This window comes from Schistocerca cancellata, chromosome 5 (genome assembly GCF_023864275.1).
Source record: "Schistocerca cancellata isolate TAMUIC-IGC-003103 chromosome 5, iqSchCanc2.1, whole genome shotgun sequence".
NCBI lineage: Eukaryota > Metazoa > Arthropoda > Insecta > Orthoptera > Acrididae > Schistocerca > Schistocerca cancellata.
Window position 1 is genome coordinate 239,661,895 of NC_064630.1, and position 19,972 is coordinate 239,681,866.

Genomic DNA, 19,972 nt, shown 5'->3' on the forward strand with positions numbered 1-19,972 from the left:
TCTTCTCACACGGTGTTGGTGGTATTTCTTCGTCACCTCACACCATAAAATTTCACAGAAGATTTAATTTCATTTGTGGTAAGTTCCTATGGGACCAAACTGTTGAGGTCATCGGTCCCTTGGCTTACACACTACTTAATCTAACTTAAACTAACTTATGCTAAGAGCAACAAACACACACACACTACACTCATGCCCGTTCACAACCGAAATGGAACTGTGGTTTCACGAGTTTCGCACTCAATACTGTGTTCGTGTTTATTACTTTATTTTCTGTGTAGTTTGTGAGTAATACCAACCTGCGTGAGTGTGTGTGTGTGTGTGTGTGTGTGTGTGTTCCGCAGTGACGTGAGTGGAATGGAGGCCGACGGGGGAGGGGGGGATAGTGTTTCAAGCTTGTCGGAGAGAGGGAAAGTCAGCGGTTATAAGGAAACCAACAGGCACAAGATGGTGATTATGAAAGGGAACTGAGTGGGGTGGTGGCTGGTTCTGAGTGGCTGACATATTTAGAGATGTGGTCAAATGTCTATATTTAATTTTACACTAAGTAGTTTCTTAGTTTAAAAATTGTGTAGTTTGCCAAGTTGGTTATATTATTTATGACTTTTTTCCGTTATTGTTTCCTGAATGTGCGACCGATGTGGTAAATGTCTAAACTAACAAACATCTTACTTTTAATCACTTTAATTTCTAAAACTGTAATTCCTGGATTGTCTGTTATTTTTTTACTTGTAACGCACACGTGTCATTATGTTCAGTTACGTTCCACATGAATAGACGTGACTTGTAACTATCATACCTCTTTTTTTCACTCAATAGGCCTTTGCTTACCATTTGACTAGTATAACTGGATATCACCTCTATGCCCACGACTGTAGCCGCAAATGTCAGATATTTTCAAAGTCATTTTCCACTTTTTACTGTTTTTTGCCGTTATTGCGCTATTATTTTTTGCCTTATGACCCCTTTTACCTATAACAGCTGTCTGATGAAGGTCTACCGACCGAAAGCGCTCAGAACAGTGAATAAATGCGAGTGAGACTTTTCTTAAGAGTCAAATAAATTTGCAAGACCAGATGTCAACTTACACGATTAGTGTGAATACCCACTGTTATCATGAATAGCAGCATACGAAATAATTTACATACGAACTTACTATATTTATATTCTCAGTCATACTGAACAAACGTGACCGAAGTGTGGCTTCTTCGGAACATACTTATTTTGACTTTTTTGTTGTATCACACTGAATGAGGAGTATTTTGTTACATGCGTTCTCTTGGTTGAAGATTAATAAACCATATCAGTGGGAATTGTCATTTATTGCAGAAGATACTTGTCAACAACAGTTACTAATTTTCTGTGGCAATTAATTTCAGGCAGGTTGCGGGCGATAGGCACACGGTTTCACCCTCTGCTGGGCGTGACCTGTTTGCAAGTTGTCTCCCTCCGATAGATCCGATTATCTGAAAATTAAATGAACTGTAGTATTTCGAAAATGGGATTGGTAGCTTACAAGATGTTAGACAGTGTTTTCTCAATTACTCCGCAAAACTGCTCGTCGCTATCACCGATAATGTATGCAGAGTTTTAGCAGTCGATAATGGGTAGCTCAAAATCACCAGCTAGTTCTACCATATGGTCATAGTACTGCTATGCTTTCGAGATAGGAATCTACGACTCTACGACCAAAGTTTCCGGATCTGGTGGTCGTTAGAAACTGACATCCATCAACAATTTACTCTTTACTTTACAAAGGTGAGTCCCCATCAGCAGAGTCTCAAATGACCAACCCCTGTGGACATATCTATCTTTATAAATAAGAAAAGCTGTATAAGAAAACGAAACTGTGAGTAATGTTTGTTTGCTAACGTTCATCAGGGCACCCATACCTGGGCGCTGCGGAGGGGAAGTTGGTAATCCACACCCCTGCACCCTAGCTCTCAGGGAAAGGAAAAGGTAAAATGCAGTCAGGTGTTTTTCTTTCAAGAAAATTATTTAAAGGTGGGTATTACTCAGGTTTTTATAGGATCGGATTCGAAACTTTTTCATGGCTACTTAGAAGTCGTCATTCGTCTTTCTAAATACTAACAATGCTCCATACCCTCAGATCTAGCCCCTTCCCTCCTCCTGTTACAATCTATCGTACGGGCGCTCTTGACGGTGAATACAAAAAGATAACACGAGTACGATGCGCTGAAGTGTTTTGCTGTTTCAGTGTTGCCACCTTTAACCCAATTCAAAACAATACAGGCCATACTGAAAAAAGCGTGTTGTCGGTGTCAAAGCGTTTGTTAGCTACACTCATAGTTATCATAGGAAAATTGTGTAAGCTCCTCCTTCTGTTTGAACTCCGGATAATATGCAAATTTTTATTCTGAAACATGAAAGATGGATGGCAATAGCTTACTTTGCGCAACGTAATAATAAAGGGCATAATGGAACATTTGACTGAATTCTGTAGAGGTAATAACTTGTAATATGCTCGTAGTCTGACCTTTACCACATGTATGTAACGCATATGTAGTTAAACTACCTGCCGTAGTATGCTTTGATCAGTCGGTTCGTCTAATCTTTCTATTTAGAAATATGTAATTTAAAGGCATAACGAATTCAAGTCGTACATAAAATGATGAACAGCGTCTCCAGCTGATGATTCACCTTCCGGCGTGGAAAGCACGCAAAGAAATAATAGAAGTGTGCTGCTGATTGCAGCTTTATGAGACGTGTACACTGACTGTATTATTTATTTAGGAAGATCTGTATCTCTAATGATGGCAGGAGATCTACCATAACATTACGGATGCACAAACGAAGCCCGATGCACATACTCTATCGAAAATATGTCAGCATCGTTGTACAAAGATAACAGATAAAGATTCAGCCACAATTGAATTATTGACAGTACGAATTAATTTAAGGGGCTCCGGAACGCCCTATACTTGCAATGTTAAAATAACGCTTATAAATTACATCTTTCGTCACAAAGTATTTGAGGTAGGAAGTTGAACTTTTTACAGATTATTTATTGGAATATGGGCTACAACTTAACACAGGGATTTTACAAAATTTTGGTTCAGTTATTAAAGATGATTTTTTTCAATTGTAATGAAAATTCACAACATTTTTTTGCAATTTTTTATTTATATATTCAAAAATATACAGTTTTTTGGAAAAAGGCTGTGTTAAATTATGCAGAAGGTACTGTGTAACATTTACTGAAAGTTTGAAACAAATATGTTTTGAAGATCCTTAGAAAACATGTAATTAGTATGAGAAAATAAAAGTTTTGGGAATCGAGCGACAAAGATTGGATTAACTTTTTAGTGCATTCCAGGTCCATAGGATGGATTATCTTCATCCTCTGCAAACTCCTCCTCCAGCTTCCTCTTGTTCCTCCTCCTGTTTACTCTTGCTTGTATTTCTAGACTCTTTACAGCCCTGTCTGCAGCCCGAAGGCGTTCCTTGTCTAAAGCAATCATCGCTCGTACCATGTTAGAACCTATCTTCATTCCCATATTTCTAAATACCTTGCACCTTACAATGTTGCCATAATTGAAAGTCGCAACAGCATCATACACACCAAAGTGAAGTGTTTCTATTCCAACAAATACAGTCTTGGGAATTCTCGACCGTATAACACTATTTACACTTTCATTGGGGTTTTGAGTTTTTCCGTGAATACACTTTTTCAACAGTTCAGGTGCTGCTAAGTCTCTGAAAATAGGTTTTATCACCTCCATTATTGCATGAGGCAGACTATGCTTATGAGTGTACACTTCACCAGTTAGCAATCCTTTGTTATATTTACACCAACTGTCTTCTTCTTTGGGACTCAAGCTATGTTGGGGATTTTCATCGGTTGAAGAAGTATGAAAAAAAAGAGCCCAAACAGCCTTCTTCATTTCGTCGACACTTTGTGTATTTCTAATAACTTTACTTTTACTCATTATTATACTTCAACAAAACAGAGACTCAAGAAACAGAATTAATTACGAATATTTTCGAGATAACGACAGAGTAAATAAACATGAAACAATCGACAGTCACACCAGCGACATATATTGAACCATCACAGGTTAGCCACAACACATACTTTATCTCACATCACTAAAATGTACCTGATGAACACGAACGTTAATAATAACACCATTTGACAGCAGTTTAACAGCGCCACAGTGGGTCACGCCCATGTAGAACACATTTAAAAAAAAATTAAAAATAGTTGTAGCCTTCGGAATTGAATAAATTATATATCTATTAAAAGGTAATAGTCTGCAGATTCAGAAAACGCAAAAAAGTAAAAATTGAACTTTTCATGATTTTGAGCCTTTCCGGAGCCCCTTAATGGATAATTCTGGACATCTTGATAGTTCGGTGCAGAAAACACATCTGCAAGGCATTTGGGATTTAGCGTAAGCGGAAGAAGTTGCAGCTGTGGCGGAGGACATTCAACTGTCACCTCAACTAAAAAATGTTTAAATGTGTGTGAAATTTTATGGGACTTAACTGCTAAGGTTATCACTTAAATATTTCAATTTTTGGCTAATGTGTGGTGCGTCGTTTTTCTGGTGATAGAGTCTGTTAAGAAATTAACTAGGTGTCTGTCGATGTTTTAATTAAGAGTAATTAAAAATCTGTTTTGAAGGAAACTAGTTACCAGAATGGAGGTACCTTGATGTTATGATTCGACTAAAGTACCTATAAAAGGCTCAAAACCAAGATGAAATTTGCTCTCGTACGAAGCTTTCCAAGATAAGTTTGTGGCAGCTATCACCCACAAAACCTATTTCTTCACTGCGAGAAAGAGGTGATCCTGACTTTCAGTATACATTATTAAACCTGGGGATATTTTATAAAAGACGAACCAAGTACGAAAACTTGAAGTGCATTAAGAAAGCTAATTAAGTAAACACAAGTAAAAGGGTCGATATGGAAAGAGATAGTTGTTATGAAGGAATTTTATGTAGCGGCCGAAAGTGTCTGTGTTGTTACGTGAGAACCAAATTTTATTACGTAGAATTTAAATTTAGGTAATCGTGAACGAAGAAGTTTTGATCTAAAACAATAGGTTTGGATTTATAAAAAGGGCGGGGACTTCGATAGAATTATATCACAGTACCAATCCCGCTACTACTTGTCACTTTGAGCGCTTGTGCGCAGTCGGCTCCCAGGCTATTGTCGAAGAGACCACTGCTAGCGCGACCTCGCCGCTTGTCCGCTTAATTCGTGATATCAGCACTCCGTGCCCTATTGCCCCGCCCCCCTTCCCTCCCCCCTACCCCCCACTCCCTACTGAAATTAGACACGTCTGAGTGGTGGGGATAGATGGCTGCACAACTCGACGCATCCTCTCCCACCCAACAGTGGTCAGCAGCAGTCCGCTAGAGGCGCTACGACGAACACAAGGTCCTTCTACGATCAGGTACTTGCGCTGCGCGCAGCGTAGGCCTACACAGACTGGCTATCGAAAGTTTGGAACACTTTAAGCCACCGACACGTGGACCGTGCTTTCGAAAGTCAAAGTTGAGTATGCCGAGTTCATCGTACTGCTGAACGATCAAAAACGATGCAGCTAGTGGACACGGTATGTGTGCCTCTCGCGGTATAGGCGATCGCAGTGCGCTTCAGCGGCAGTTAATTGTAACTGGCTGGCAAATCACACTATTTTAAAAAATGAACAGGCGTAAAATTCCTACCTTTATTAAAACTGCAATGTCCTGCTAGAGGATCAGAATAGGAACTGTCGCTGTCTCCAGTTGTAAAGCGGCTCGTCCAGTACGTAGACCTGTTGCCTGTGAATACAACCTGGAATGTTTTCAGTTAAGGAAACTCGGCGGGAAAAAGGACGAAGAACTCTGAACAATAACAGAGACTGAACAACTAAGTAGCACTGGAAACTACTGTCGAATTCTACGAGGCGCAAACGCACTGACGATGTTGTGCAGTCATGCATGTACTCTGTGCAGCTAAGGGCCACTAGAAACGAAGTTACGTCCCGAGATGATGCTGATGTTTGGTTTGTAAGGCTCTCAAATGAGCAGTCATCAGCACCCGTACAAAGTCCCAATTTATTCACGGTCCTATTTTTATACAGTCAAATACAGCCACTGTCAGGAATGATGATGATGATGAAATGATGAGGACAACACAAACACCCAGACCCCGGGCAGAGAAAATCCCCATCCCGGCCGGGAATCGAACCCGACCCGTCCCGGGAGCACAGTAACGCAAGCTCAGCGTCTGAGGCAGACTGAGATCGGAATCGGAATCCCCAGCAGCTCCGGCGATGCCGCTTATATAGGCTCGCATGACGCGCGTAGCACATGACCACGCGATGACCTCCTGACCTCGGTTCTTTCCAGAAGCTTCTGTGCTACTAGTCACGAAGTCCACACTGCCATTATCCCAAAAACGCAGTTCCTCCTGCTTCCTAGCGTCCTTTACAGGCACACCGTGTGCTACATTATACCCTTAGCTATGCACTCTCAATACTTCACGCTACTCATTCGCGAAACATACGCGACAAAACACATTTCCATCCCTGTCCATATGCTAGATGTTGCTCCGTCCGTAGGATACATAAATAAAAATTTCAATATTCATGAATACGGTATAAGAGAAAAACGAAAGTAGTGGTACGTCTTGTCCAGTCAATAAGAACATCGACTGACAAAGGTTCCATCACAAGTAATGAAGTGTAAATTTGTAGTAGTTTCTCACATGAGATAAAAATTAGTTTATCATTCTCACATTTTTGTAAAATCCTAACGTCATTCTCATATGACCACTGTTCCTATTCAGTAAAAGAGTCTTTATAACGTGTGAAATACAAAAGTTGAAACAAGAAAGTGTAAACAGAATGAGATTTTCACTCTGCAGCGGAGTGTGCGCTGATATGAAACTTCGTGGCAGATTAAAACTGTGAGCCGGACCGAGACTCGAACTCGGGGACCTTTGCCTTAGCGGGCAAATGCTCTACCAACTTTTTAATTTTTTTTTTATTTTTGGTAATCTCATTTTGTTCGTTATAGTTCGTTGTAATTGTTCGTGGTGGACGTCCCCTAACGGCCGTCGAAGTTTATTATTGATCCATTCACTCAGTTTTTTTTTTATTACAGAGGGCAGTTAACCCTCTGACCGAACACGCTGAGCTACCGTGCCGGCTGCCCACTGAGCTACACAACCGCGACTCACGCCCTGTCCCCACTGCTGGTTCACAGGAGAGCTACTGTAAAGTTTGAAAGGTAGGAAACGAGGTTCTGGTACAAGTAAAGCTGTGGGGACGGGGCGTGAGTCGTGCTTGGGTAGCTCAGTTGGTAGACCACTTGCCCGCTAAGGCAAAGGTCCCGAGTTGGAGTCTCGGTCCGGCACACAGTTTTAATCTGCCAGGAAGTTTCAAGAAAGTGTAAGTTATATTACTGCAATTAATGCAAGCGTTCTTCTGCTGTAGATAAAGTCAATCATATGGGTGGGTGGGTGAGGGTGTGTGGAAAAAATGGCTCTGAGCACTATCGGACTTTACATCTGAGGTCAGCAGTCCCCTAGAACTTAGATCTACTTAAACCTAACCAACCCAAGGACATCAAACAAATCCACGCCCGAGGCAGGATTCGAAACTACGAGCGTAGTAGTCACGCGATTCCGGACTGAAACGCCTAGAACCGCGGCCGGTATACGAGTATATGGAGGCAGTGGGATGCGAACCAGCAACACATAATTTATTATACTATCAAACTGTTTCACTTCCTACGTTACACCTACCACAGATGAAGTAGAACTATACTTTCTATCTCACCCCCGCCTGAAAGCTTTAATCGCTCTTAAGTGATATTTAATTTTTACTAATTGTACAAAGAACAATGCGTTTTTGATGGATCCTTAATATTCGGTTGCCTTTCATAGTATGCAATTTACAGTTACTCGTCGTTTTATTAGAACAAGTCGTACAATTAACGACGGCTTTTCAAAAGATCGACAATCTGCTGGTACCCAGAAACGGCAAACGTACACATGACCTTCAGTTGAGACAAAATAGCGTCTCGTGACTCTGTGCTGAAGAGACGTGGCATCGTCTGAGGTAGGTGGCTTCCTTCATCACATTAGCCTGCTTGGAAACGCACGTTCATAATGTCTGACATGCTAGATATTACCCTGCGCGTTCGGAGAGCTTCCCCAATGTGCTTTTTTCGACACTATGACGTCATAAATCGACACCCTCAACGTTACAATGCAAGGTCCGTGTCCGACGGCTTCAGGTACGTGCTAGTGATGCACAGGGAGTAGTGCAGCACATCTACACACAAACTAGGAGTCCATTAAGCAGCACGTGGTGGAGAGTTCGCTATTACCAGTATCATCGGTGTCCCATTATTTCCTTTCTGATAGCGGGAAAAGAGACTATATGAGTCTGCATGTCCCAATCTCTCTTATTATAGTCACATGACCTCTGCGTGAGACGTACGACGTTCGCAGTAGAATGGTTCAAATGGCTCTGAGCACTATGGGACTCAACTGCTGTGGTCATAAGTCCCCTAGAACTTAGAACTACTTAAACCTAACTAAGCTAAGGACAGCACACAACACCCAGACATCACGAGGCAGAGAAAATCCCTGACCCCGCCGGGAATCGAACCCGGGAACCCGGGCGTGGGAAGCGAGTAGAATGGTTGCACATTTTTTTTACTGTTATTTGCCTTAATCGCATGTACAATAAATGCAGCAATAGTTATAACTTTTCATAAATTCCCTAAAACTTAGGATTTTACACTGACAGAAAAAACAGCAGCACCAAAAATTAATTAATGTAGAGTAATGAAATTTCGGGAATACATTTTCCTAGGTAACATATTTAAGTGATTAGCATTACATGATCACAGGCTGAAGTAAACGCGAGGTAAGCCATTGTAACTGTTGTGCTGGTACAATACATTAATAATCTGTGTAACCACCATGGTGTAACCACCATGTAAACATGCATGCATTGCGTTGTACAGATGCCGGATATCGTTTTGTGGGATGGAGTTTCACGCCTGTTGCACTTGGTCGGTCAATGCAGGGTCGGTTAATGCTCTTTAGGGACGACGCTGGAGTTGTAGCCCGATGCCGTCCCGTGTGTGCTCGATTGAAGACAGACCTCTTGATCTGACAGGTCAAGGCAACATGTCGACACTTTATATAGGCTGTTGGGTTGCAACAGCAGTATGTAGGCGAACTGTAAGTAGGGTGCATTGGATAACCACGACAGTACTCCTGCATCTCACCCCAGACCATAATTTCCAGATGTAGATCCAGTGTCTCTAACACTCAGACAGGTTGGCTGCAGGCCCACAACTGCGATAACAACATACGACCGTCATTTGTCTAGCACGCAGACAGGTTTGTTGCGGGCTCTGAACTAGCCACCTCCTAACCGACACACGGCCCTGACTAGCACCGAGGCAGAAACAGATTTCATCAGAAAACATTACAGACATCCACCCTGCCTTTGATACCACTTAAGTCGCAAATGGCGATGGTTTAGGGTCAATGGTATGCACGCTACAGGGCGCCTGGCTCGGAGCTGTCCTTGAAGTAAGCGATATGAAACATTTCGTTGTGTCACTTTGATGCCAACTGATGCTGAAACTGCTGTTGTAGATGCAGTACGATGCTCCACAGCCGTATGCTAAGCTCAATGGTCATACCTCTCGGTAATGCCACGTGGCATTCCGGAGCCCAGTCTTCTAGCGATCGTACAGCCAGCTTCCCGTAGTCTTATTACACGCCCTCTTTCAAATGCAATGAGCTGTTGATAATGATGTGTTTGTTACCTCAATGGCATTCTTAATATCAACACACAACTACGCATGTGAAAGGTGACTAACGCTCACCGCCAGTACTACGGGTATTTAAAGCAAACATAATTTTCATTTTCGTAATGGCGGTATTAGCACCACTCTTATGCGACTGGTGCGAAATGTGAACAGACGTCATCTTTCAGATGTAGAAACACGTCTACCAAATTTCATCTATGTTACACAGCCCATCCTCGGTGTTGCAATTTTTTCCGTCACCTCTACTGAATGTGCCCGCACGTTCAAACACTGCAAAGTGTGCGCGACCAGCCGCTAAGCGGTACCTCGCAGAAGTCTGCTGACCTTGTTGCGTAAACCAGAGACGCCTCGCCCAACAACTCAGTGGTTTTGTTCACTGACAGGTTTCCTTAGACGTTCTGTAAGCGGCTATGAGAATCTGCTATGTTCTGATTTTCTGAACTCAATGATACCTCTCTGCTTCCAAAGCACCTCCGTTACAGACGCCATTTTTTTGCTACGTATAGTGCCGCGACCTACTGGAACTTATGAAACTACAGGAGCTGAGGCGAGAGTATTCCCCGGTGTCCCACAACAAACTTCCCATTTTTCAAAGAAAACTACCTGAGAAAAATATGTGTTCTATCACTTACGGAACGCCCCTCCTTTGAACATACACAAAGTATCTTCGAAAGGTAGAATTTACTTCATTTGAGCTCTCTTATACAGCTGAAATCAGCAAGTTCTCAGATATACCTTTCTGATGTGTTCACAATGCAATGAAGGTCGTCACATAACCGAAGCCCTGATGATGAAGCTGTGACTTCGAAATGTACATTGTCAAAGTAAAAGCGCTACCGAAAAGCTGAAAAGCTGAAAAGTACACGAATTTTATTATAAAGTCTTCCAGAGTTTTCTATTTACTTCACGAAGAAGTTTTCCACGAGAGCAACTGTGCTGAAGTACTGTATTACAGAAGTGGCTGCTAAAAACCCGGAATGTACTCCACGAGACGGAGTCTGCCGCTGTTTGCTGTTTCAGCCACGTTTTGCTCGTACAGCAGGCGGACCTACCCCCGCAACTCCTAAAAAGCTTCCGCCACTGACAGCTGCTTCTTTTTGAGACCGCCAGAGCGCTTTCAAACAGCGAGTCAAGAGAGACGCCACAGCGACACACAGAAATGAGGAATTCGTTATCGAGTTGTTTACTCTGCGAGATGGGCTCCTGCCTGAGGAACCGCGGCCACGAGGATTCCGCAGTCATGTGCCGCCAGAAATGGACAAAACCACCGCAGCGACGAGTCATCGAAAAACCCATGCCGTCACCCAAACGCTCACACTTGGTTTCTTTCGTAATAAATATGCTTATGTCAGACAAATACCAGTATCATCATGGACACTGCAAAGCAGTTATTGTCTCGCACAAAACATAAACTGTGCAGCTGGGCAGGGATGCAGTTCGTCTCCATCGCCATTCTGCATCATCCGCATCCACATTCCACGAGCAGTCTTCTTGCATTCTAATTTTGCTATTCCGTTCGCGAATGGTTTATGGGAAGAATATACAGGGTGACTCACTATTTCCACCAAGAATAATTCCGAAAGTGTGATAGGAACTGAAACGTTTGTGGGACAAAGGTTGCAAGGGACTAGGGGGCCATAATATGACTCTGGATTTTTGTTACTAGGTGGTCTCGCTTCAGAGATATGAAGGACAACTTTGTTTTTTTATGTGGGATGCTATAGTTTGGTACTTTTTTTCTGATAGCGACTATCGAGACGTATCCAGTGATGTTACAATAAGGACTTGGAAGGTCAACGAAGGTCGTAAAGGTGACATGAACGTCCATTTACAGAAGGTGTTAGAAGTGATGGCCATTGGTATCAATGCAGAGCTGCAATCTTCTTATCATGGACTGAGTAGTATCCCTTATCACACCGGCACTTATCGAAGCACCTTTTACGAATCCCCACAAGAAAAAAATACAGAGGCGTCAAGTCTGGCGAACGAGCCGGCCACGACACAACTCCTCCGCGTCCAACCCAACGATTTGGGAATGTGCCGGACACCCATCGTGTTGATACCATATTTTGTTCCTTGTTCCTAAACGTATTTCTTTCAATAACAGACCTAAATTTTCTTGTGGGTATGTGGTGTACTTCCTGCCATTAAGTTGTACTTCGATGAAATGGTGGCCTATAATTCTGTCCTCCAGGTTCGCATACCATACATTCACCGACCACGGTTTTTTGGGGGGAACTTGCTGCAGCCAATATTGATTTTCAGTTGGCTAATAATGCATGTTATGCGAATTAAAACTTCCATGGTTCGTGAATGTAGCCTCGTCAGTAAATAAAATAAAATTAACAAATGTGTCATCCCTCTGAATCTGAAGTTGAGCCAACCGGGAGAATTCAATGTTAATTCTTGATGGAGACTGATATGGTAAGGATGATATTTATGGTGATGCAGAACCCGAACAACACTACTGTGGCTCATGCCAGATTCTCTTGCGATTTGACGCAAACTAACACAAGGATCTTTAACCACAGTGGCAAGAGTACCAATTTCCGTTTCCTCGTTAGTAACTTTCCTCTGCCGGATATGTTTCCGATGCGTTACAGATCCAGTTATTCTCAATTAATCACACACATGTTTAAACGTGCGACGCGTAGGATGAATACATTGAGGATATCTTTCAGCGAGTAAGTCTCTAGCTCTCACTGAATTTCGTTGGCATTCTCCGTAAATGAGAAGCATATCGACTTGTTCTTCGAAGGAATACATCATTCACATTCGCTTGATTCGACCACACTAGTCTTACCGTTCCTACTAGTGTTGTATTGCGAAACCGTTGAATGGTGTTTACATGTCAATGGCACGTTACATGGATACCCAGTATTCGACAATTATTTACTATTTGCACAATATACGAGACAATTGTCAGAGCATATGCTTCGATAAGTACCGCAGTGATCAGGGATACCACTGAATCCATGATAAGATGCATCACTGCATTGATACCAATGCTCATCACTTCGAACACCTTGGGTAAACGGAAGTTCATGTCACCTTTTTGACGTTCGTTGACCTTCAAAGACCTTACTGTTACGCATCATTGGATTCGTCTCGATAGCCGCTATCAGAAAATAAGTACCAAACTATAGCATCCCATTTAAAAAGAAAATAAAGTTGACCTTCATATCTCTGACGCGATCCCACACAGCAACAAAAATCCAACGTCATATTGTGTCCCCCGTTGCCCCATGCAACATTTGTCCCACACACTTTTCAGCTACTATCATACTTTCGGAGTTATTCTAGGTGGCAGTAGTTAGTGACTTACCCTGTATATCACTAATCTTCGTTATGAGCTTAAATTTCCCCGAGTGTCCGTCGTGGTCATGAGGTGTGCGATGGAGGAAGTAATAACTTCCCGAATAACAACTTCCCGACTCATCTAGAAACACAAGCTCTCGAAATTTTAATAATAACTCTGTCTGTGATTCACATCGCCTGTGTAGTAACGCCAGCCACTGTAGTGTGTTGTGCATCTCCATAAGTCATTCGCTCTTTTTAAACGATACAGCGCCGAAACGCTCCGTTCTTCGTTGGGTCATCTCTACCACTTCCATTAATCCAACAAAATAAATAAAGAATTACTCAACGAGTACTTTTCAACCATTCCTATAGTGGGGAATTATATTTCCTTTGGATTCTTCCACTGAATGTCAGCGTGTCATTTGCTATTCTCACAAACTGTCTTATGGTGTCATTCGACAAATAATGAAATACGTATGTCCACGCATTTATTGAGACTAGTGTAATCGGACAGTATTGTACGAGGGCTATCCACAAAGTACATTACGTTTTAGAATTAAAAATAAATAAAGTATTGGAATTTTTTTTAAATATATACAGATGAAAGCCACACTTAAATACTACTTTTCTACATAGTTGCCATTTAAATTAAGGCACTTATCGTAGCGATGGACGAGCTTGGAAATTCCTTCGTAGTAAAATTCGGCCGCCTGCGCCTTCAACCACGTGGTTACCTCTTCTTGAAGCTGTGCGTCGTCATCAAAACGCTGCATAGCCAACCACTTCTTCATTGCTGGGAATAAGTGGAAGTCGCTCGGTGCCAGGTCGGGACTGCACGGCGGATGAGAAAACAACTCCCACTTAAAAGATTCGAGAACTTCTCGAGTGGCATTTGCCGTGTGGTCCCGGGCGTTGTCGTGAATCAGCAAGATCTTTGAGCCCAACTTTCCCCTGCGCTTGTTTTGTATTGCTCTTCTGAGGTTGTGCAGAGTTTGACAATAGCTTTGAGAGTTTATTGCAGTGTCTCTTTCCAGGAAATCCACGAAAATCACACCATTTCTGCCCCAAAAGAAGAGGTAACCATGTGGTTGAAGGCGCAGGCGGCCGAATTTTACGACGAAGGAATTTCCAAGCTCGTCCATCGCTACGATAAGTGCCTTAATTTAAATGGCAAATATGTAGAAAAGTAGTATTTAAGTGTGGCTTTCATCTGTATATAATAAAAAAATACCAATTCTTTATTTATTTTTAATTCCAAAACGTAATGTACTTTGTGGAGAGCCCTCGTATTTCACGTAAATTTAAGGTGAAGGGGGAGAGAGGAAGAAGGAAAGGGAAGGGATGACTGATGTCAGCTGCATCATCTATTTACATTTATTTACGTTCCGAGTGAACCAGTTCCTGCACCAGTATTCGATTCTCTGTAGGTCTTCTTGCATGTCGTTATAGACTGCTGTGTTCAACAGCGTCGTTCGGAAACAGCGTCAACCATTAGACGCTTAATGTACATCGTGAACAACAACCCCCCCCCCCCCCCACCAATAATACACTGTCCAGTCGCATTACCATTACCACCTCTCAAAAGCGTGAAATGCCCTCTTCTGCGAAGCGGACTGCTGAGAGATGAGCAGGAATGGACTCAGTGACGTCCTGGAAGGTGTCGACAGGGACCTGGAGACGACTCCAGTGCTGTGACCAGCTGCGCTAGGGTTCTCGGTTGAGCTTCCATGGCGCCAACAGCCCGATCGAAGTGGTCCCACAGACTCCCCGGGAAGTTAGGTGTCCAGGGGAGTATGGTAAACGCATCCTGGTGCCCTTCTAACCACGGACGTACACTGCGAGCCGTGTGACACGTTGTATTGTCCTGCTTGTAGATCGTGCCGAGGAAAGGCAAACTGCGTGTAGTAGTGGACATGGTCCCTACGGATAGATGCATACTTATGTTGATGCACTGTACCTTCCTGAATACGAGATCATCCAGGGAATTCCACGAAAAGATTTCCCAGACCAAAACGCTCCCTCGATTGCTGCAGGGTGTTTTCTTTCAGACGTTCCACGCCGTACACGCCAATGGCCATCTATCCGCTGAAACATAAAACGTTATTCGTGTCAAAAGGTCACCTGTCGCCACTCGGTGGACATCTAGGAGCGACATTCGCTGAACGGTCGTTGGGGACACACTGTTGGTAGCCCCTTTGTTCCTCTGGCCGGTCAGTTGCTCAACAGCTGCACGTCTGTTCGCCCATACACATAAAAAAAATGGTTCAAATGGCTCTGAGCACTATGGGACTTAACTTCTAAGGTCATCAGTCCCCTAGAACGTAGAACTACTTAAACCTGACTAACCTAAGGACATCACACACATCCATGCCCGAGGCAGGATTCGAACCTGCGACCAAGGCGGTGGCGCGGTTCCAGACTGTAGCGCCTAGAAGCGCTCGGCCGCTCCAGCCGGCCCGTACACATCGTTCATCCTTGTCATCTATGGCCCGTGGTGAAGCGCAATTGTCTCTATGCCAGCTTTGAATAGCGCCATTTTGCCATAAATGGAATACCTTAACCATGGTGGCACATGGTTTGTTTATAAACATAGCCATTTCGGAAATGCTTCAACACCTGGCCCGGAAGTCGAGAATCGTGTCCTTTTCGACGTCAGATGAATCGCTCTGTTTTCGCATTGTGACGATGACTGCACTGTTTTCCACGTCCCCACGACACACTTTATATACCCTTCACTCCTAGCGCTACCACTTGTCGTCTGTGAGTGGTTAATAGGCGTTGACGTCGACCATAGGCGGTGGTCACATTCACGTGACCGTGTACTTTGTATGATTACCGCTGAAGCGGCTTTTACTGCAGACAAGATCGCTCTGTTAAGAATGACTAGTTGTGTTAAATTCTGAAACGGAGGCTTCATGTTGATGTAATGTCAGTTACTGTCATTCGCGTATCCGTAAGGTATTCCTGAAGAATCCTATGATCTTCATGTGGTATAGTCACTGTTGTCCAGAGTCCATCTCACCCTCATTCTCTCTCCCGTCACCGCACAACGTTCCCGAGCCCACGCGAATGTTTCGACCAAACTCAAATCCAAAATAGGGCAATAAGTTGCAATACGAGTCCTCTGGGCTTCATCATACAAAACTGGCTTTGGCGGTTACCCTTACTTCACTAAAAACTTCCGGGTTGATAGGCCGTGATCGACACAATAGAACTTTCGCCTAACATCCGACTGCGGGAGATATCTTTAGAGGTAGTGGCGAACTGCAACCAGAACTCGAGGGAGTGCCAAATATGTGTATAGGCAATGTAGGGGGCACTGCAGTAGGTCACATGACATCGGCTAAGAGATTATCTCTGGTAATGCCGAAATTCGCGATTGAAAATAATCGATAGTCATTCTTATGGTGCAACGTTGATATCCAAATTTCGTCAAATTTAACACATTCTTCTTTCTGTTAAATTATTACAGAGTTTATAAATCTCAATAGCCTCTCTCTACATGCGCGCATGATTATGCAGTGTTCTCTTTATGACGCTCGTCTCACCGAATTTTATTTCATGATCACCCTCTTGGTAAACATGTTCCGCTACTGCCACTATACGGTGCCTTCCTGATATATCCCAACAACATCAGTCCGAAAATCCAATATACCTGAAAAGGAGAATTACGGACAACTGAATTTTTAGACGTTTCTGTTACCAGGCGAGCGGACAGGGTGTCGGGCCATGGAGGCATAGGGTGTATATAAAAGACGTGCATACTGACAGTGACCTTAATAACGATTCTAACAGTAATTTGAGACAAAAAAAGAGAGGTGCGATGAAAACCTTGGTAGAGAAGGCGTGCAAAACTTGTGAACCGACTTAATTAGGAGATGAAATCGAACATGTACGCTCACAGAAAACAGGAAGGTGTTAAATTAGACAACATTTGTATGTCAGTGTTGCACCGTAAGAGTCGTTACTTTTAATCAAGAATGTTGGCATTACCAGAGATAATCTAGTAGCCAACGTTCTGTGATGGATTGTGGTGCCCTGTACACTGCCTGTATATTCGCCGCTGGTTGCAATACAAGCTTGCTGCTCTTCTTTAGAATCTCGATTTTAATAGAAATGGCAAGGTAATGTTAATCAGAACACAGGGAGAAGTTGTGATCTAAATGACAATAGATCTATTCATCCTTAACATCACAAGACAGCAAAAATGATTGGAATGATAGAGAATTGTGAAGGTGCTTTGATGAACCCTCTGCCGGGCACTTAAATGTGATTTGCTGAGTATCCATGTTGATGTAGATGTAGATGTAGACTAAAGAAACGTCACACAAACATTTTTATTTGTCAAACGCTTTTACTAACATGGCGTCTATGGTGGACAAAGTAATCAGCTGGGGATCGACACACTACACTAACCGGAACACTAATCGCTTTATCTGACTTCATACACGTGAATCCGGCTTATGGCACAAAAACTACGCCACCATCAAGCATCTATACTCCACTATTCCAAAAGAAGAAAAATATGGTTCGAAAGAACAAGGTGCTGAGAAACATACACTCCTGGAAATGGAAAAAAGAACACATTGACACCGGTGTGTCAGACCCACCATACTTGCTCCGGACACTGCGAGAGGGCTGTACAAGCAATGATCACACGCACGGCACAGCGGACACACCAGGAACCGCGGTGTTGGCCGTCGAATGGCGCTAGCTGCGCAGCATTTGTGCACCGCCGCCGTCAGTGTCAGCCAGTTTGCCGTGGCATACGGAGCTCCATCGCAGTCTTTAACACTGGTAGCATGCCGCGACAGCGTGGACGTGAACCGTATGTGCAGTTGACGGACTTTGAGCGAGGGCGTATAGTGGGCATGCGGGAGGCCGGGTGGACGTACCGCCGAATTGCTCAACACGTGGGGCGTGAGGTCTCCACAGTACATCGATGTTGTCGCCAGTGGTCGGCGGAAGGTGCACGTGCCCGTCGACCTGGGACCGGACTGCAGCGACGCACGGATGCACGCCAAGACCGTAGGATCCTACGCAGTGCCGTAGGGGACCGCACCGCCACTTCCCAGCAAATTAGGGACACTGTTGCTCCTGGGGTATCGGCAAGGTCCATTCGCAACCGTCTCCATGAAGCTGGGCTACGGTCCCGCACACCGTTAGGCCGTCTTCCGCTCACGCCCCAACATCGTGCAGCCCGCCTCCAGTGGTGTCGCGACAGGCGTGAATGGAGGGACGAATGGAGACGTGTCGTCTTCAGCGATGAGAGTCGCTTCTGCCTCGGTGCCAATGATGGTCGTATGCGTGTTTGGCGCCGTGCAGGTGAGCGCCACAATCAGAACTGCATACGACCGAGGCATACAGGGCCAACACCCGGCATCACGGTGTGGGGAGCGATCTCCTACACTGGCCGTACACCACTGGTGATCGTCGAGGGGAGACTGAATAGTGCACGGTACATCCAAACCGTCATCGAACCCATCGTTCTACCATTCCTAGACCGGCAAGGGAACTTGCTGTTCCAACAGGACAATGCACGTCCGCATGTATCCCGTGCCACCCAACGTGCTCTAGAAGGTGTAAGTCAACTACCCTGGCCAGCAAGATCTCCGGATCTGTCCCCCATTGAGCATGTTTGGGACTGGATGAAGCGTCGTCTCACGCGGTCTGCACGTCCAGCACGAACGCTGGTCCAACTGAGGCGCCAGGTGGAAATGGCATGGCAAGCCGTTCCACAGGACTACATCCAGCATCTCTACGATCGTCTCCATGGGAGAATAGCAGCCTGCATTGCTGCGAAAGGTGGATATACAGTGTACTAGTGCCGACATTGTGCATGCTCTGTTGCCTGTGTCTATGTGCCTGTGGTTCTGTCAGTGTGATCATGTGATGTATCTGACCCCAGGAATGTGTCAATAAAGTTTCCCCTTCCTGGGACAATGAATTCACGGTGTTCTTATTTCAATTTCCAGGAGTGTATGTTGGAGCCCTACGCCATAGCAGCGAATACTTTACCCTTCTGCTGGTCGGGGTGTCACACCACAATGCGTTCGGTGACTGAAGTCATGGACGGCCGCTATCTGTTATTAATAGCGTGCTCCCTAAAAATGCAAGTATGGGGTCTCGCGTTCGGGTAATTCGGAACGCAGGGACTTCCCCATGCGCCTGTGGAACCCATGTGGATTCCAGTGTGCAGGTGGACCCATTTCCTGATCTGTCAAACCAATTTGACTCCATGCCATGACTATGCATGACGGAATATGTCAAATGTTTAGACGGCCGACTCAAGACAAATAAGTACAATCACGCATCACTCACATCACAGGCTCTAAGTGGCACACTAGCAAAGGACACAAGTCTCACCGTTTAGGTAGAGACCTGCAGTTCTTTACTAGCGAAGCGCCAGTACAAGAGTGTGATCTTCTCTTTCTGTCTGCTTTTCTCCTCAGCTCCGTATCAAAAGCCCATTTACAACTTAGACTTGCCCCACTTCAGCACAAGCCAATCACAAGCGCGGCATTCGAAGCTCAGAGAGCGCCCCTTGCTCTGCGTACACCAATTTTACCAACCAGAGACTTTAAAGTTAATTGGGAGAGAAGGAAAAACGATTCAGCTTCATGACCTGTTACTCATGCGTTTACGCCGTGTCTTTTGCTAACAATGTGACCAGAATAGAACCACACCCCTCCATAAAAAGCTTGTTATCTCCCCTGTTGCGTCCATTTTGAAGTTTCCAAAGAACGACTATAAACTCTATAAAAGCCTTGGGCTTTTACAAATATGTTTTGTAACAGGGTCTGGACGTCTGGATGCCAGTGACCTGTCCCACAGAAATTCACAGAATACTCACAGTT

At 44.1% G+C, this 19,972-nt stretch overlaps 1 protein-coding gene across 1 annotated transcript in view; it reads left to right on the forward strand.

Annotated features, from left to right (window-relative positions):
- Positions 1 to 5,328: 5,328 nt before the first annotated feature.
- The window catches only part of LOC126187449 (probable cytochrome P450 301a1, mitochondrial), a 196,356-nt gene continuing 181,712 nt past the window's right edge, over positions 5,329 to 19,972 (forward strand). The window contains exon 1 of the mRNA XM_049928534.1: positions 5,329 to 5,425. The gene's annotated coding sequence lies outside the window, so the exon portion shown is untranslated. The remainder of the gene's footprint in view (positions 5,426 to 19,972) is intronic.